This window comes from Rhinopithecus roxellana, chromosome 5 (genome assembly GCF_007565055.1).
Source record: "Rhinopithecus roxellana isolate Shanxi Qingling chromosome 5, ASM756505v1, whole genome shotgun sequence".
Classification (NCBI taxonomy): domain Eukaryota; kingdom Metazoa; phylum Chordata; class Mammalia; order Primates; family Cercopithecidae; genus Rhinopithecus; species Rhinopithecus roxellana.
In genome coordinates, this window is record NC_044553.1 from 72,171,935 (window position 1) to 72,189,789 (window position 17,855).

The window sequence follows — 17,855 nt, forward strand, 5'->3', positions numbered from 1 at the left end:
ACTCTGTTAAATTGATATGTCCCTGCATAAGTAGTACATTGTTTAAAGAGTACAATCTTAGTCTAAGATTGGATATCTGCTAAGACTACTTCCTCTAGCAAGTCTTTTTCTTCAGGAGGAAAGTGCTATTTTTGTTCCTTTACTCTTCCTCATAAACTTTAGATCAGTTTTTAAGTATCTCCAAGTGTTTTTCTCTTGCGTTCTCTCTCAGTGTTCTCTCTTACACACACGCGTGTGCGCACGTGCACACACACACACACACACACCCGTTGGCCTTTTGATTGGGATTAAATTGAATCGATAGATCAATTTGGAGAGAATCGACATCTTCACAATATTGAGTGTTGTGATCTCAGAACACGATATCTCTCTTCATTTTTTATACCTTCTTTCAATAAAGTTAATATTTTTCTCCATAGAGGGCTCACATTTGCTTTGTACATTTATTCTTAAGTAATTTACATTGTTATGCTACTATAAATACTGGTTTGTAAATTTCATTTTTAATTTTTTGCAACTTATGTACAGAAATGAAATTTGGTATTTAGGAAATGTACTATAGACAATTTTAAATGCTAATAAATCATACATTGATTACTTTGAGACTTATATGCTAGCAATCACTACCTGTGAATGTTGGGATTCAATCAGGCTGGTGGGAAAAATATGAGAGATAGTTATAGAAATAGACACAAATCTTCTTGGAAGGCCGAGAAGTTTGCATAGCTTCAGTAATTGAATGTATAGGACATATGATGAAGAAAATAATGTGCTAGAGACATTTTCTTCTTGCTAATCAGACTTTTAAAATGCACTTGCAATAATACTTAAGATAATTCAGAGAGCTTTTAGTTTATGAAAGCTAAAAATGTAAACAATGCTGTGAAAGTAACGGCTAGGGACTCAAAACGAATTTTAGTTGCTAAAAATACAAGGTTCTTTTTATTTTTTAAGATTTATCCAAGTTTGAGTCCCAAATACAAATTTCCTAATAGAAAATATTTTATGAAAACCTTTTTCTTTTATTATATTCAGCCAGCCATAAAGAGGTTAGTGACATTTTTAAATACACCAGTTGAAAGGAGTATATTTGGTATCACAACTATACATTACATAGCTATAGGAGAAACACAGCAGCTGATACTGAAAAGATTACTGTTCTTGCAACATAATGTTAAATTCATATAATTTGCCAAAATTTTTAAAAATATAATTGCTATTTTAAACAAATATTTCAAATAAATTTTATGTTTAATGTTGTATCCCAAAATTCATTCTGTGACAATTTTATCTGGCTTTGACTGAATACTTATCTTAATATTTGGCAGCTTAGCATTAGGAGAAAATGAGCTTTGGAAAATGCGCTCTTGGGTGCCCAGGAAGCCTCTTGCCCCTGCAGACTTGAAAGTGCCTGCTCCCATTGCCTGACTTCTCCCAACTCCAAGTGCCTGCTCCAGAGCAAAGCAAAGTTGTGGCCAAGCCTGGGTGCTGTCACAACCCAGCTGGGTGCATGCTTAGAGTGGCACTGACACGCCAGCCCCCTGCCTCCTCAGCACCCTCCAGATGTTGGGCACAGATGAGCACAGGAGGAAGTCCAAGGTGGGGCTGAGGGTGGCTTGGGGCAGGCCTGCAGTTGCCCTTTGGCACAAACAGCCTGGGTCCCATGGACAACATGTCAATGGCAGCAGGAGGCCAGACAGGCTTCTGGGTGGAAAGGGGCAGGTCTGGGGTGAAACCCCACCTTCAAGCCAGGGATGGTCTGAAGCCTGGGGGCCAGGCTGTCACCTGGGTGGAGTCTGCAGCCTGGAGTGATGACTTATGCTCCCTTTTCTGGGCAGGCCCATGGCCACCCATGGACTAGTCAGCATGCACTTCCTCTCTGCTGAGCCCATAAAAAGCCCCAGACCCAGCCAGACTCACACAGACATGGGGACTACTAGCTGCAGAAAAGTACTACCCACTCCTCGTCTCCTCTTCACTGAGAGCTGAACACCACTCATCAGGACGACCTGCCTGCAGAAAGAAGCTACCCACTTCAGTCTCCAAGAGCTATTCTGTCACTCAGTAGAGCTCCTGTCTGCCTTGCTCATCCTCCAGTTGTACCTCGTTCTTCCTGGATGTGGGACAAGAACTCAGTGCCAGCCAAATGGCTGGACTGAAGGAGCTGTAACACAAACAGGGCTAAACACCTTCTCAACCCTTACACCATTAAAGGCAAAGAGAAGGAGAGAAGACCTGTGGCCCTTCAGGGAGCCCAGACCTAGGGACTCCCTGAGCCAAGGCTGTGACATCCTCTTTGGGGCTCTGCAGTTAATGGTATCTCCAAGCTTCTGGGCACCACAGTGTTCCCCTCCTCTAGACAAGAGTATCCATAGCAGAAGCTACTTGCGACGCATCTTATCCAGCCACAGGCTTGCATGAAACCAGCACCTGTGCTGGCCCTTGGAGCTGCCTGACCCAGTGCAGTAGCTGGCGTACCTGGCTGTGCACAGTGGCTTGACCTTGTGCTCGCTCACTCACACACTCCTTGCTGTTCCATGCCTGGATCATGCTTGGCAGGCATGGGATCTGGGCAGATAGCACAAGGCAAGCACAGCCTGCCAGGCTGGATGGGTGTAATGAGCCCAGCAGGCCCAAACAAAACTCAGGCAAAGGCCTCACCAGCCACAAAGGGTTCCAGCTGGAAAAGCAACACCCTAAGGGTCCTGAGACAATAGTATCATTCAGTTCTAGATGTTTTTAACTTCCACTGTGATATCTTTTTAACCTATGAAGTACTGAGAAATATGCTTCTTAATTTCCAAATGTTTGGTGTGGATTTGGTTGGATTTTGTTTCATTAGTAACACTTTATGTGTTTCAACTTTCTTGTGTATAGTCAAATAAATGTTAAGCCTTTCTTTATGTCTGTATTTGTGATCAGTTTATAACTGTTTTTACATGTGCTTGGAAGGAATATTTACTTGCTACTGGAGTGATGAAAAATTCTTTATATATGTATTAAATCAAATTTGGTTTGTTCAGATCTTCTATATTTATATCTGATTTGTGATCTACTTTATCTGCTAATTACTGAGAAATATATGTTAAAAATATATTACTCTGATGGTAGATTTATCAGATTCTCTCTACGGTTCTGTCAAATTTTGCATTACATATTTTTCTTTTTGCTACTCCATTCATAAAGTTTAAATTGTTATATATTTCTGCTAAATTCAACTTTTATCATTTATACTGCTTTTGCCTTAAAAGCTATTTTGTCTGACTAGCATAGTTACAAAAGCTTTCTCTGGATTATTATATGCCTTCTGTATTTTTTGATGCTTTCATATTAAACATTTATATCTGTATATTTTAGATTTACTTTTGGTAAATAATATATAACTTTTTATTATTTTAGTCCAGTTTGAAAATTAATGAATTTAACTAAATTAAATGTCATCACATTTTATAGTAATTACAATAGTTTTCATTCATTTGGGTTTTCTATTGCATTTCTCTTTTTTTTCTTTGTGCCTTCTTTTAGATTATTTTTTACTATTCCACTTTTGGATTTTTTTTTATTATTCCACTTTTTTAACCCTTCAGCTTTAGGAAACTGATTTATGAAATCCATTTTCTACAATTTTAGAAAGTAGAAAGCACAAGTTAAAATTTACCCATTTCTCAGATAATGCAGGAACCTTAAAACACTTTCTTTTTCTTTCTTTTTTTTTTTTTTTCTTTTAAACCGGGCGCGGTGGCTCAAGCCTGTAATCCCAGCACTTTGGGAGGCCGAGACGGGCGGATCACGAGGTCAGGAGATCGAGACCATCCTGGCTAACACGGTGAAACCCCGTCTCTACTAAAAATACAAAAAAAAAAAAAAACCTAGCCGGGCGAGGTGGCGGGCGCCTGTAGTCCCAGCTACTCCGGAGGCTGAGGCAGGAGAATGGCGTAAACCCGGGAGGCGGAGCTTGCAGTGAGCTGAGATCCGACCACTGCACTCCAGCCCGGGCGACAGAGCAAGACTCCATCTCAAAAAAAAAAAAAAAAAAAAAAAAAAAAAAAAAAAAAAAACCACTTTCTCTATATTTATCATTTTCCAGTTTATTATCAGCACTACAATTCTCTCTACATGTATTTTTTTAATCTAAGGAAATTATTATTTTTTTAAAAAGCAATGTTTATTTGGACTTACCCACATATTTACCACGTATTTTTAGTCATTTATTTTTTTTCTCACTGTAATGGCTGATGTGATTAATAATGATTATCAAGGGAAAATAGGTTGGTTGTAACACAACAGGGGCATAATGAGTGTTTCTGCAACCCAGGGGATACCCTGTGGCCACTCACAATACTATCCCATCAAGTGACAAAAATTATCAAAACGGCAATGGTCCAATACAGGCAAGACTACCAAGGGCTCCCACTCAGGAGAAATAAAAGTTTGTGTTACCTCAGTAGGTAAAGAATCATGTTCAACTACAGTCCTTAAAGAGGAAAAATGAAATGGGAAATGAGTAATGGAAGAAGGAATCAAAAATTCTAGTCTCATAATAATTGCAAGTCCAAATGCATTTTTCCTTGCTTTGCTAGATATATTTGTGAGCATGTGTGTTGTGAGCAGGCTAGTCAATTTTTTAAAATTCTCAACCTTTCATCCAATAATGTTTTATAGAAGTGCTTTTAGAAACTAAACTATAAATTTGTCTGTAAGATAAAGGATTCAAAGATGGAATAATTACTAAACTGGAAAAGGCAAACATATTCCTCAAGGTGGACCCAGCAACTTGGGACTTTGGACCTCTGCTTTTTTAGAATAGGGTTAAAGGGATTTCTATGATACAAGATCTAGTTTTATCACATAGACAGCATGTTGCTTTTCACTATCATTTGGAAGTTAAATAAAGGTAAAAATTTGAGCGTGGTTTCTGAGTAGCTAAAAGGTTAGCACTTAGCATCCATTCACAATTTTTTAATGGTTTGTCTCCACATGGTGATGGGTAAAAGCAGTTCAATTTATTTCCTATTATCTTTTACATTGAAAACGTAGCACTTCATGGTCTCAGATCTATATGTGAGGGATGTCTCCTATAACACTTTTCATCTGAGACAGGTTTTGTTTCCTATTTTTCAGGAACCAAAAGGACATGGAAACTGAAGCTCATGATATCCCAGGGTTAATAATCCCTTAGAGTAAAGGTTGGCTTCTGGGCTCTGCCTACCTCTGTGAGTTCATATTGTACTTACTTGTGGCCTCTAAGGATTCTCACCAGCTTCAATGCATTTAAAAACTAATCAGTATGTTAAGATGAATGAATATCAGGAGGAGAGTAAATCAGGGTGTTTGGCTTGACGTGCTGCGATGGGGATATTAGTCATGGCAACTTTCTTAGTCTTTATATTTTTCAAAGATCTTTTCATTTTTTTAGGGGACACAAACATGGATTACATGTATGGCTTTAGCGGTTCTTTCCATTTCCCCTTGTGCTTGCTTTGCAATGAGTTAGCTTAGCAGAGCTGACACAAGAGAGCAAGAAGACAGGGTCTGAATAAAATGTAAATGACCCTCTCTTACAAAGCTTTTCCCAAGAAGGAAGTGCCTATTTTTACAGAGTTGATTGGATATTTCTTGCCATATTCCCTATCTTGCCATACTCCGTGTCTCCAAACTTCCTAATAAACATGCAAAAGTTAAGAGACAGGACCTTGCTTCACGGTGCTTCTTAGACCAGACAATTTATGGAATAACGGGCTTTGAGGAGAAAACATTTACTGATGACTCTTGGCTTATAAATTTTTTGCTGTAAACTATGCCTATACCATTTCTGGTTACTGTTGTGCATTCATGGACTTTGCAGGTACTTTTATCTTTTACTATCTTTAATGATACTTAGCACTCTCAGCATTTTGATATCTCTCCATTATCATCTGGCATCTATTATTTCTGATGAGAAGTTTGCTGTCAGACTAAATAACTTTTTTGTATGGGTTACTCATCTTTTCTATTAGCTTCTAAAATAATTTCTTTTACATAGTCTCATAGTTTAACTTAGCTGTATCTAAATTTATTTTTGTTTGTATTCCTATTTTTGTATACGCTGTCCTTGATGCTTTCAGTCCACTTTTGATCTTAGGATACTTGAAAAGTTCAGATGTCTTCAAATATTTATTCTGCACCATTTCCTCTATTCTCTTCTTTAGGAACTACCACGTGATAAAAGGTAGATCTGCACAACCCATAGTCTATTTTCCACTGCTTCATTATATCCCCTCCTCTCACTTTTTTTTTTTTTTTAAATCTTGCATGCTATATTCCAGGTCAATCCCTCTTTTATATCACTGACTTATTCTTCAAATTTGTCCAGTACCAAGTAAACTACATTTTCTTGAGTGTTTGAATTTCAAAGACTGTGTATATCCTTTCCAAGATTTCTAATTGGATTTGTTTCATATCTTCTTGGTCTTGTTTCATTTCTGCCTATTTTTGTTCCATTAGTGCTTGCTTTTCTTTAATAGAACTTATTCTTCATTTTTATTTGGGCACTAAATACATTTATATTAAAGATTTGTCAGACTGTTTCATCCCATTAATTTCTCCCTGAGAAAAGTTGTGTTCCGTCTGTGGATTTTGTCTTTCTCAGTATTACATTGGGCTCTTTATTAAGCAGATCCTGGGTAAAGAATCTAAGTTCAGGTAATTTATTTGGAAGGTAACAAAAACACCAGTAGGAGAATGGAGAGGGGAAACAAGGAAGGAAAGCATCCAGTAAAAGATGGATCACCAAGCCAGTTACTCTTGTGTGTAACTAGAGGTGAAACTCACAAGGAAAACTCTGGGAGCTTCTGTAGAGCAGATGTCTCAGACTTATCCCACCCAAGGGTCAAGGGAATCTTTATACACCAATTTCCTTTAGTCAGTTTGAGGCTGCTTCCAAAGGGCATTAATTCTCCATCACTTTTAGCATGCCAGACCAGTGGACAAAGCATGCTTCAGTGGCTATAGGAAAACAAAGGCAAAGAAAGGCAGTTGTTAGAAGTCAAACCAATGTCATGCACTGAAGTGGTGAGTGCAAGGAGATAAGGGCAGTATTTGTTACAGCATTAGCTGCTTCCATGTTTTGGCTGGTTTGTTAGAGAAATTTCACTTGTTTCTTTTTTCTCTCCTTTTATGTATGATTCAGATGTTTTAGCATAGTGTTTATCCAGCCTTAAGGTCCCGAATCCCAAATCAAGAGCATACAGTGACCTTCCCGGGCCACTGTCCCTTGACAGTGCTGGAGATAACATTGATCCAGTCAGTGCACTGCTAGGTTACTTTGACCACTTCTTTGTTGCAAGAATATGTCCATATTTGACTCCCAGCCTACAACTTGTTAAAAGCCATAGCCTTTGGCAATATTTAGCAGTCTTATTTTGTAATCTAGAAAGCATTGGTTTAAGCAGTCTTGTTTACCAGGTAGCAGAATGTTACCCGTGTTCACTATCAACCTGCTTCTTAACTTGGAGGACAGCAAAATTGTGGGTTCAGACCCTCTTTCACTACTTTGATTTATTTTAATTTTCACTTTTTATTTCTTTTGTGTGTGTGTGTGTTTTAGCTTGGCTATGTTTTTTTGGTCTTCTATTTTTATATTTTACCAATCATTGATGTGTTTGTGCAGAGGGAGTATTACAAATTGTGATTTTACTGTGCCATGTTGTCTGAACATTTTTTACCTTTTTATTTTAAATAGAAAAATATAATTAATTTTTTCCATATGTGATGTTTTGTGGGGGAGAGAAAGATCTGCCTTTTTGTACCCATTTACAAACATGAAGTGGCACTAAGAGATTCTCAATGTGAATTTTTAAAATTTCATTTAGAGAAAACTGTATCTGTAATCTTTCTGTGGTCTAAATATGTCATCTTAAAAATAAATCAAAGCTCTTGATTCAGTGTTAACTAAGATGTTCTAAAAATAACTTGTCCAATTTTTGAGATATAATAGATCACTTAGAAATTATCCCCAGAAAGTAACTGAGATTATTTAAAAGTTGAGAAATGAAATATCCAAGGATAGAGAATTAAGAACTGCAGAGAATAACTCTAAGGACTTTACCATTTCCACAAGTATGCCAACAGCTGTAGTAAAAACAAAGGAAAACTACCCCACGTCCTTCTTTCTAACCTTGCCCACACCGCTCTGCTTTCGGTTCAAAACTCTTCAAAGTTTGGGAAGCCCACAGTCTTAAGTGGAATGAGAGTTCGTCAGGACCCCTACATCTAAAAGCTATAGATAAAGCACAAAGAGAGGCTGCACAGACTTCCTAGGATTTAATTTAATAGCTATAAGAACAAAGGAACAAAATATCCTGGACAAAGCTAATTCTGGTCAAAAGATAATCTCACAGTAGGACCTATGTAAATATTAAAATATATTCCCTCCTACCTTCTCCATATGTTACTCACATGCAGCAAGGCCACTAGAATAAATACATCTTCTGATGCATAGTAAGTCTATATCTCTTTATACATGTCAAATAAGACAAAATAAACACTGACTCATCTAACATAGAACAACTGTTTCTTTCACGTGATGAATATTTTTACTTTGCATAGGATGAAACTTCATATTATAAAATTAATTAAACACTATTAGAAGCCACTACAAGTAATTACCAAGTCTTCATCCTCAGAACATTTTTGAAAAATAATATTGAGCCTCACAGTCTTCCTGAAGACTAAGACGGAGCAACACTTTTAAACCCCCACCATGTGCCAGACAATGTGTTAGGGTCTTATGTATATACACTCTAAGTATCATTTATAGCCTATAAGCCAAATACAGTTTTATTTTATAGGTAAAGACACTGGGAATCAGAAAACCAGAGTAGCTGAGCCAGGGTTCAAACCATTATTGTCTTTCTTTAAAATTTGTGCTTTTTGTACCATAGCATGGTGATATGCTCTTTGTAGGATTGGCGTGAGGGCTGGAAATGATACATTCATATCTTCTGGCACACAGGAGGATGAAATCACAGTAGGATGTTTATTCTATATTGTACAATTATTATTACTGTTACTTCACACTGTGTCCAGGTGGATTAGCATAGGTCTTATGCTACCTGTATAGAAGTTATTTTGTAGAATGTCTGCTTTCCCATTTCAGTTCACCTTGTGGCTACTTACTACCAGGAGCCCAAATAAAAAAGAGACAAGCTAGCTTGCTGGGGCTTTCACAGAAACTTACCTCTCCAAACAATCAAAAGCCCCTGACTTATTTCTCAAAAAGGTATGCAATGAGGCTCCTCAGCTGTGGATGCATTCCCAGATCTGACTTTTGATGTACAACTTGACCATTCTGCTATACAAACTTATTGACTATTGGGGTAGCACCAGGGAGAAGTCAGGGTGGAAAGGGTCATTTAGCTATTTGGGAGAATAAAATGCCAATAAATCACCATGGTATAGCCTAGTATTTGCTTACAACCCCCTGGGGTTTTCTGGGTAAATAGCCAAGAGAGGGCAGAAAAGTGAACTTGGTTTTTTCTCTGCCTCAAAGTGCTCAGATAGGAGGCTGGAGGCATTGGGAGGACATAGCGAGCCTTCGTCTTCTCTGTTAGCATTCTCCATCCTGTGTCTTGGGCCACTCTGGCAGCCTATCACGTCAGAGTATTTTGTCCCTTCCATTTTAACTTTGTAAGGTTTTATAGATCATTTTTTATTATTTTACAGAAAACCAGAGGCCCTACTTGCATAGTAGACCCAATGAAATAGCTACATTTTAATTAAATTTACACTGCTCTTATTACACCAGTGGGTAGCCTTCACTGCTACCCAAAGAAACCTCAGAGCCATCAGATGTACTTCACATGTAATTAATCTCTAATGCTCGATTTTGTAAGATATGTAATAATGCTGCCTGGATAGAAATGAGAGCTTCAGAGAAGAGTCATATTAAAGATGAAGAGAGAAGCTTTAGGAAGAATTGGTTTTCAAGAGAGCAACAAAGTGTGAACTTTATTAAAAGGAAAAGAAATAATGGGAATAGCTTGCATTAAGTAAAAATGCTTCACATCTTCAATTTTTCAGTTTCTTTTATTTTGCCCCAGACAAATGTTTCAGGGTTTGTTTTTATAATGCATGCCATGTGTAATGTTACATTTATAGCCTCATAGATTTAATATTTGGGCAAGGGCAAGATTTGTTGTATTCAGGAATTGAAAAGTAAAAAAGGAGAGATAAAGGAAACCCCACTGTAACTAAACCTTTTAGAATTTAAATCCTTTCCTTGAATATATTTTAGGATATTATTTTCAAATCAAGAATTTTTAATTATCAAACTAACCAATGACATATTAAAATGCTACCCAAATCACTCATGCTGCACTTTGCATTTTTCACTATGCCTAAAAATGCGTCATCTCACTTGACCCTTACACACATTGGGAGGAAGAGAAACACTGTTGCCCTGCGTTTTACAAAGTATGAAATGAAGAGCTAAACAGTCAAGTTGTTTATCAATAGTCAACCAGGTAGCTAATGTAATCTATGACTTCTGATTTATAATCTAATGGCTTTTTCACTCTACCATCCTGATCCTATTACCACTTCTGGACCTTTTCAAAACTTCATGTATATCTCCATATAAACTTCATCTGATATTAAAAACATTCTAATGATTGCTGATTAAGGTTTGGAGAAAAATTTATCTAGAAGAGATCATTCCACTACTCGCTAAAAAATTCTTGGTTACCACCATGTAGCTCTTGTGACACAAGATCATTTTATGATACCCCCTTTTCTGGCTTCACCCTTCTCTTGGATTCTCTGCATTAGATAACAGTATCTCCGTCTACTCTGCAGGACATGTTAGAAACTTTAGCAGTATTCTTGACTCTTTTCCCTCATTCATCATATGTAATTACCAAGTTTCTTATTCTACCTTCAAAATGCCTTGGATCAACAATATCCCCCATTCTGTTCATTCCCACTGTCACTCCTCAGATTTAAACCCCTACGTCTTTTCTGAAATCTACTCATTGTTGGAAAACTTTGATTCAATCATGAGTCTTCTCCACTCAAAAAACTGTTTCCTTCCCTCTGCTTGCAATAGAATATCCAAGCATGTGAACATATTAACCATGACTTTCCACACTGGAACCCAGTATTCTCTTCCTTTTATTCTACCTGTGCTCACAGCAGACAACTCACCAAACTCCCTGTGTGCGTTGCATATGTCCAACCTCTGTGCCCTTGCTTGTGGGCAGCTTCTGTCCATTTACTTGGCCAGATCCATCTGCAAATATCCTCATCGTTCGCTCAGTTGAAATGATATTTTCCCTGATTCCCCCTCGCCCTCCAAAGAATCTCTCGGCTTCTCTGTTTTTTATCATATTAAATGTTATTTTATTATACCCCTTTCATATTGTGTCTTCTTCATTCTATATCTGATATTTGGAGAGCGGACTCACATGAGCTATGTGAGAAGGGTTAGGTCCCTGCAAATTAACAAAAATGTTTTCAAATTGAATATAACTGGGATGAAAGACTCACAGTCTGTCCTACGAACTAGTAACACTTAGACTTTTTTTTTCTATCTTTTAAAAAATATTTTCCAAGCCACCAGGAGAGAGAGTGAGAAAACATGATTTAAGTAAAAAAGGCAAGAGGAATAATACTACTTAGCACCAGTTCTAATTATGTTTAGCATAGCTTAGCTACTAGAGCCTCCTTTATATGGTCACTCAAGTGGACACAAGCAGAGAAACAAAAGGTTAACCTGCCTGGAAGAATCCATGCCGTTTGGTGGGCCTTTCCAAACTCTGCCTGCTCTACAAGTATTTTAAGGACAAGTGTGTGCATGTGTGGGGAGGTGGGGGTGTGTGTGTGTATTTGAGTACATGCATGTATTTCATGTTCTTGAGGTTAGTCCAGTTACACTACATTTTTTAATTGGCAGTCTAAAATATAGATATTCACTCCAACACTTAACAATACTTGCACGCACAGCCACTGCTGTGGTGACCAACTCTGAGAGGGATCCAACTGAGTTTCCTCCAGAAGCTATCCCAGATACTGTCCTGTGGATGGAAAACATGCTCTGTATAATTCTAATTCTTTGAAATTATTGAAGATGCCAGGTGTGGTGGCTCACACCTGTAATCCCAACATTGCGGGAGGCCGAGGCGGTTGATCACCTGAGTTTAGGAGTTTGAGACCAGCCTGGCCAACATGGTGAAACCCCGTCTCTACTAAAAATACAAAAATTAGCCAGGCATGGTGGTGCAGGCCTGCAGTCCCAGCTACTCAGGAGGCTGAGGCAGGAGAATTGCTTGAACGCAGGAGGTGGAGGTTGCAGTGAGCTGAGATTGCTCCACCGCACTCTATCCTGGGAGACAAAGCAAGACTCCATCTCAAACCAAAAAAAAAGAAAGAAAAGAAAAAGAAATTATTGAAGACCTGTTTCATGGCCCAGCATATGGTCAGTTTTGCAGTTTTGGTAGATAATCCATGTACACTTGAAAATAATATATATTTTGCCATTCTTCAGGAACATGTCCTGTGTGTATCAATAAGGTACATTTAGTTTGTTTTGTTGTTTCATATGGATTCTTTGCTTATTTTATCAAGTACTGATCATCTTCTAGTGTGATTGCAGATTTTCCTATTTCTTCCTTTTAATTATATGTATTTTGAAACTATGTTATTAGATACATAAACATTTAGAATTGCTTTCTAGTCCTTAATAGACTGACCTTTTAATTATTGCGGAATATTCCTTTTTTAATTTTAGTGATGTCTCTTGTCTATGGTCTACTTAGCCTTCACCAGCTTCTTTTATTTAGTGTTTTCATGGTATTTCCGTTTTTGACTTTCTATTTTTATCCTTGTATTTAAGGTGTGTCTCTTGCATATATATATATATATATATTTAGTTGTTTCTTTTAATCCACTTCAGCAATTATTCACCAGTTACACTGAAAACAATTAGTGATATTTTATCTATCATATTAGTTTTCTGTGTGCCTCACTTTATGTATAAATTTGTATTTTTCTGACAATTTTTTCAGGCAATGCCAGAGCTTTACAATACTTTAGCTTCTGTTCTTTTTGGTGTCAGTCTTTTAATTCTAAATATATTTTAAATCCCATAAGGCATCATGACTGTTTTGTACAGCCATTATGCCACATATTTACACTTTCTGATGGTTTTTATTTCTTCCTGCACTTTTGGATTTCCAGTTAGGATCATTTTCTTTTGACCTAAAGTACTCTATTTAGTATTTACTTAAAAGTGGTCACACTAGTATCAAAATATCTCTGTATTTCTTTTTTTACCTAGAAATATCTTTTTGCTTTATGTTTGGCGTTTATTATTATCAGATAGGAAATTCTAAATTTAAAGTTTTTATGTTTTCCAGTAATTTTTAGAAACCATTCTGTTGTCTTCCGAAAGTTTTCATCACGTCTGTTGAGAAATCGACTGTGAGTCTTAATATTGCTCTTTTGAAAGAGATGTGCTTCCCCCTCACCCCTTTAACTGCTTGTAAGTCTTTGTCTTTGCTTTTCATCAGTTCTACTAAGATACTGATAGGAATGTTTTTCTATGCATTTTATCCTTCTTGGAGTTATATCACTTCTTTAATCTTCAGCTGTAATGGAATTGTACTTAATAGAATTAGCTTAATGTCTTTTGTTAATTTTGAGAAATATTTAGCCATTATCTCTTCAAAAATTGCTTCTGCCCATTCCCTTTCTCCTACCATTCTAGGACTATAATTTCATATATGTTAGACCTTTTTTGAATGTCCCAATAGTCTCTATTGTCATTTTCTGAACCTTCTTTTTTTTATTATTCATGCTTCAATTACTAGTTTACACTCAACTCTTCTTCTTTGCCCAATCTGATATTAAACTGGAATACTATGTTTTTAGTTCCAGTAACTGCATTTTTCACTTTCAAAATGCTCACTAAGTTCTTTTTATGTATGCTATTTGTCTGGTGAAATTCATCATCAGTTCATACATTTTCTTGGACATATTCATCAATGTTATTTTAAATTGGTGTCTTGGTCAGCTGTGGACCTGTTTCTATTGTCTAGTTTTCCTTTGAGTCATCTTCCTTCTATTTTGAATAATATTTGTTAAATGTCAGACTTTCACAAATTAGAAATTATAGGCAATGAGAGGTTGTGATCTCTTTTCACCAAAGGTTCACCTTTTTTCCTGGTAAGCTACTAAAGGAGAGGTAGACACCTAAATAAAATGAGGAACCAATTTGATTTCAGACTGAGTTTCATAGCTCATTACATTATTCCTAACCGTATTCCTAACCTCAACTCCTAGAGTAGAGACTCCAGGGTATCCAAATGAGAGCCTAGGATGTTTACATGGGCCTTTTGTTTGTTTGTTAGGTCCTGAATTCACGTTTTTGTCATTAAAGCACTATGAACTACCAGAAGCTCTGTTAAGTTTTTCATCTGCCTCTTATATCATAAAGCTTAGGAACTGGCAAATTATTCAAAAGAAAAAGGAATGTGGAGCGTCAGGGTTGCATCTCTGTAACTGTTCTCTCCAGAACCTTGGTCTCTCAAATCCTAGTTATCTCAGAAGACCTAAACTCTAATTTTTGTCTCCTTAGTCCTATGAGATCACCAAAAGTTTGCTTATATTTCTTCTCCTAGCAGCTACTGTTTCCTGCTTCTCACTCCTTTGCCTGCCCTGCTTAAGAAATTGGCATATGTCTCAAGGAGAGAAATAACAAGTAGCATGTTGGGGTCACCTCCGAGAATTTCTCCCTCTGCAGGATTTTGGTCCCTCAAAGTTATGAACTTCGCAGAAACTCTCTGATGCCTACAAGCAGATGTTTTTCATATTTTACCCACACTTTGTAGTTACTAGCCAGAGTAGAACTACAATAACTTTAGCAACCACAGATTTTTGTGTTGTTTCTTTCTACTACAAAATGAGGCTTTCTCTAGTAAGAAAGTCTATGATGTTGGAAGAAAAAATATAAGCGTGTTGAATGATTTTGTAAAACAAGTTTATGGAGTACCACATTAGTGTCCCAGTGCAGTACTGGACTCTAAAGATATAAAGAGTAACAGCACTACCTTTGTCCTTAAAGACTTCCCAGTCCATTTGAGTGGTAAGCAAATAAACATATGATGTGCATAGTGTGTTAAATGCTATCATAGACACGTGAATAGGATTCTCCAAGGAGCAGAGGAAAAGGAGATCTATTTAGTGAGGCAGTCAAGAAGGGAAACAAAACAAATCCTATCATTATGGCACATTCTGATTTTCTCCATTTAAAAGGTCTCTAGTGCTATACAGGATCAAAGGGCACATCTCCCCAGGTATCACAGAGGTAGGTCAAAGTACTTTTAGCTCTTTATTGTCCACTACATATTAGTTACGAAAACACTGTAGAAAAGAATTGAATGTAACCTATATATCAGCTGGGACCTTCTTGCCCTTTGGATTTCAGGATATAATTGGCCCAGACTCTAGACAATTCCACAGCCTGTGATAGCTGCTAATTTTTGAAATTTACAATCTCAGCATCCCCAGGACTTCTGCCTCCTACAACCTTGTACTATCTTTAGTTTTACTCTAAGTATGATGCGTCAGTTTGGAATCTTTATGCTTTAAGGGATAAAAATTCCAACTCAAACTCAATAAGGGGATTAAACATTGAAGGAGCTTTACTGACTTACCTAACTGGAAAATGAAATTGTCGGGTAAGGATTGGTTAACTCAAGGTCACATCATTGTTATCTCTGAGTTCTACTGTTCACACCGTAAGCTTCATCTAAGGTTGGCTCCCTTGTGGCCATAGGATGCAACCAAGGCTGCATTTTTCTTCATTCAAGTCTATATGAGAGAAGGTTTTCCTCTCAAATTTCCAGCAAAATTTCTAAATTGGATCTTTGTACAGGTAAAGTTATGCCCACCACTGAAACTACGGCTGTGGACAGGAAAACAACATACTAGGTAGGTGGGGCTATCTTTCCTCAAGTGCAAGAACTGCGATTGAAGGAGCAGACCTCCAAATGAAAATCTGGGTATCATCAAGAAAGGAGAACAAGACATAAATGCTTTGTACATAACTCAGAATATCCACTATATCCACCTAGACATCAAAGTCGCTTCCCGTTGGAGTTCCATCCAAACAATCTACCCACACACAGAGCTCTAATGAAAATTGTAGGTTTTATCAAAGTTTATCTAAGCAACACAGAGGTATTGGTATAATATGCATATTACAATGCATATCTTATAACAAAATTCCATCTCAGTTATGATCGCCTCCCTATGCCAGTATTTTTATCAACCCTCCCTTATCTAGTATTATATCACACAAACTTCCTAAAGAAAATACTTCGGTCTTCTGACTCCTTTTTCTTTGTGGGAAGCCTCTATACTAGGTAGCAAAGAACTTAAGGTGAGGGATAGGGAGTGTGCAGAAACTTCTACCTTAGCACTTACTTATACACCTCTCAAAGGTAATGGCATCCTCGAAAGAAATTAGTAGAGAATAAATACGTCTCCATCTTATTACATTATAAGGTACGTCTTTCTTAAAAGTGCATATTTGCACACAGTAACTTATGATATAGTTTGGATTTGTGTCCCTGCACAAATCTCATGTCAAATTGGAGGAGGGGCCTTCTGGGGGGTGATTGGATCATGGGAGTGGATTTCCCCATTGCTGTTCTCATGATAGTGAATTCTTTCTCATAGGATCTGATGGTTTCAAAGTATGTGGCACTTCTCCCTCTGCTCTCTGTCCTGCCACCATGTGAAGAAGCTTCTTGCTTCCCCTTTACCTTCTGCCATGATTGTAAGTTTCCTGAGGCCTCCCAGTCATGCTTCCTGTACAGCCTGTGGAACTGTGAGTCAATTAAACCTCTTTTCTTCATAAATTAACCAGTCTCAGGTAGTTCTTTATAGCAAGTGAAAATGGACTAATACAACTTGTATGCAAATATATAGCATTCATCATAACTAAGAAGTGAAAACATTCCAAATGTTTATCTACTTGTAAAAGAAAAAACAAAATGTGATATATCAGTGCAATGGAATACTACTTAGCAATAAACAGAGACAACTACTGATATGTGCTGCAATGTGAATGAACCTCAAAGACATCAAGCTAAGTGAAAGAAACCAGATGAAAAACTCCATATGCTTTATTATTCTATTTATCCTAAACGCCCAGAAAAAGCAAAGCAAACCTCATGGAGACAGAATGCAAATTATTGACTGCCTCGGTCTAGGATGGGAATAGGGATAGATGGCAAGTGGATATGCGGGATCTTTTGTAGGTGATAAAATGTTCTAAAATTGGGTTAAAATGATAGTTGCACAATTCTATAAACTTACTAAAATTATTCCATTCTTAAAACGGGTACATAATGATGCATCGACAAGGATTTTAGGAAAAAAATAGTAGATATGAACATGCTTTGGTAACTGAAAAGTGTGTGAAGTGAACATGTGTCACTTACAGGTGAAAACATTACTAGCCAGACTGAGTCATTTTCTCTTTTCCCTGACTCAGTGGTCATGGGAATAAGTATAACATCAGTGCTTCCATCAGCCTGGGTGTCTTTGTGACTACAATGAGCAGAGCCACCATACCAACCTGCACTGAACACGTGATGTGGTCATGAAACAAAGTGTTGTTGGATAAAGCCATTGGAGAAAACAATACAAATGAAAAAAGTACACATGCACAATTCATGTGAGAGGTATTCATGACATGACAGTGCTTTTCATTATAACCCAGATTTGTTTGTATCCCCAAACAGCCTAATATTGAACATGGACTGGCTTTAGAGTACTCATCTTATGTCACAAAATAATGAAGGCTTTGGCAA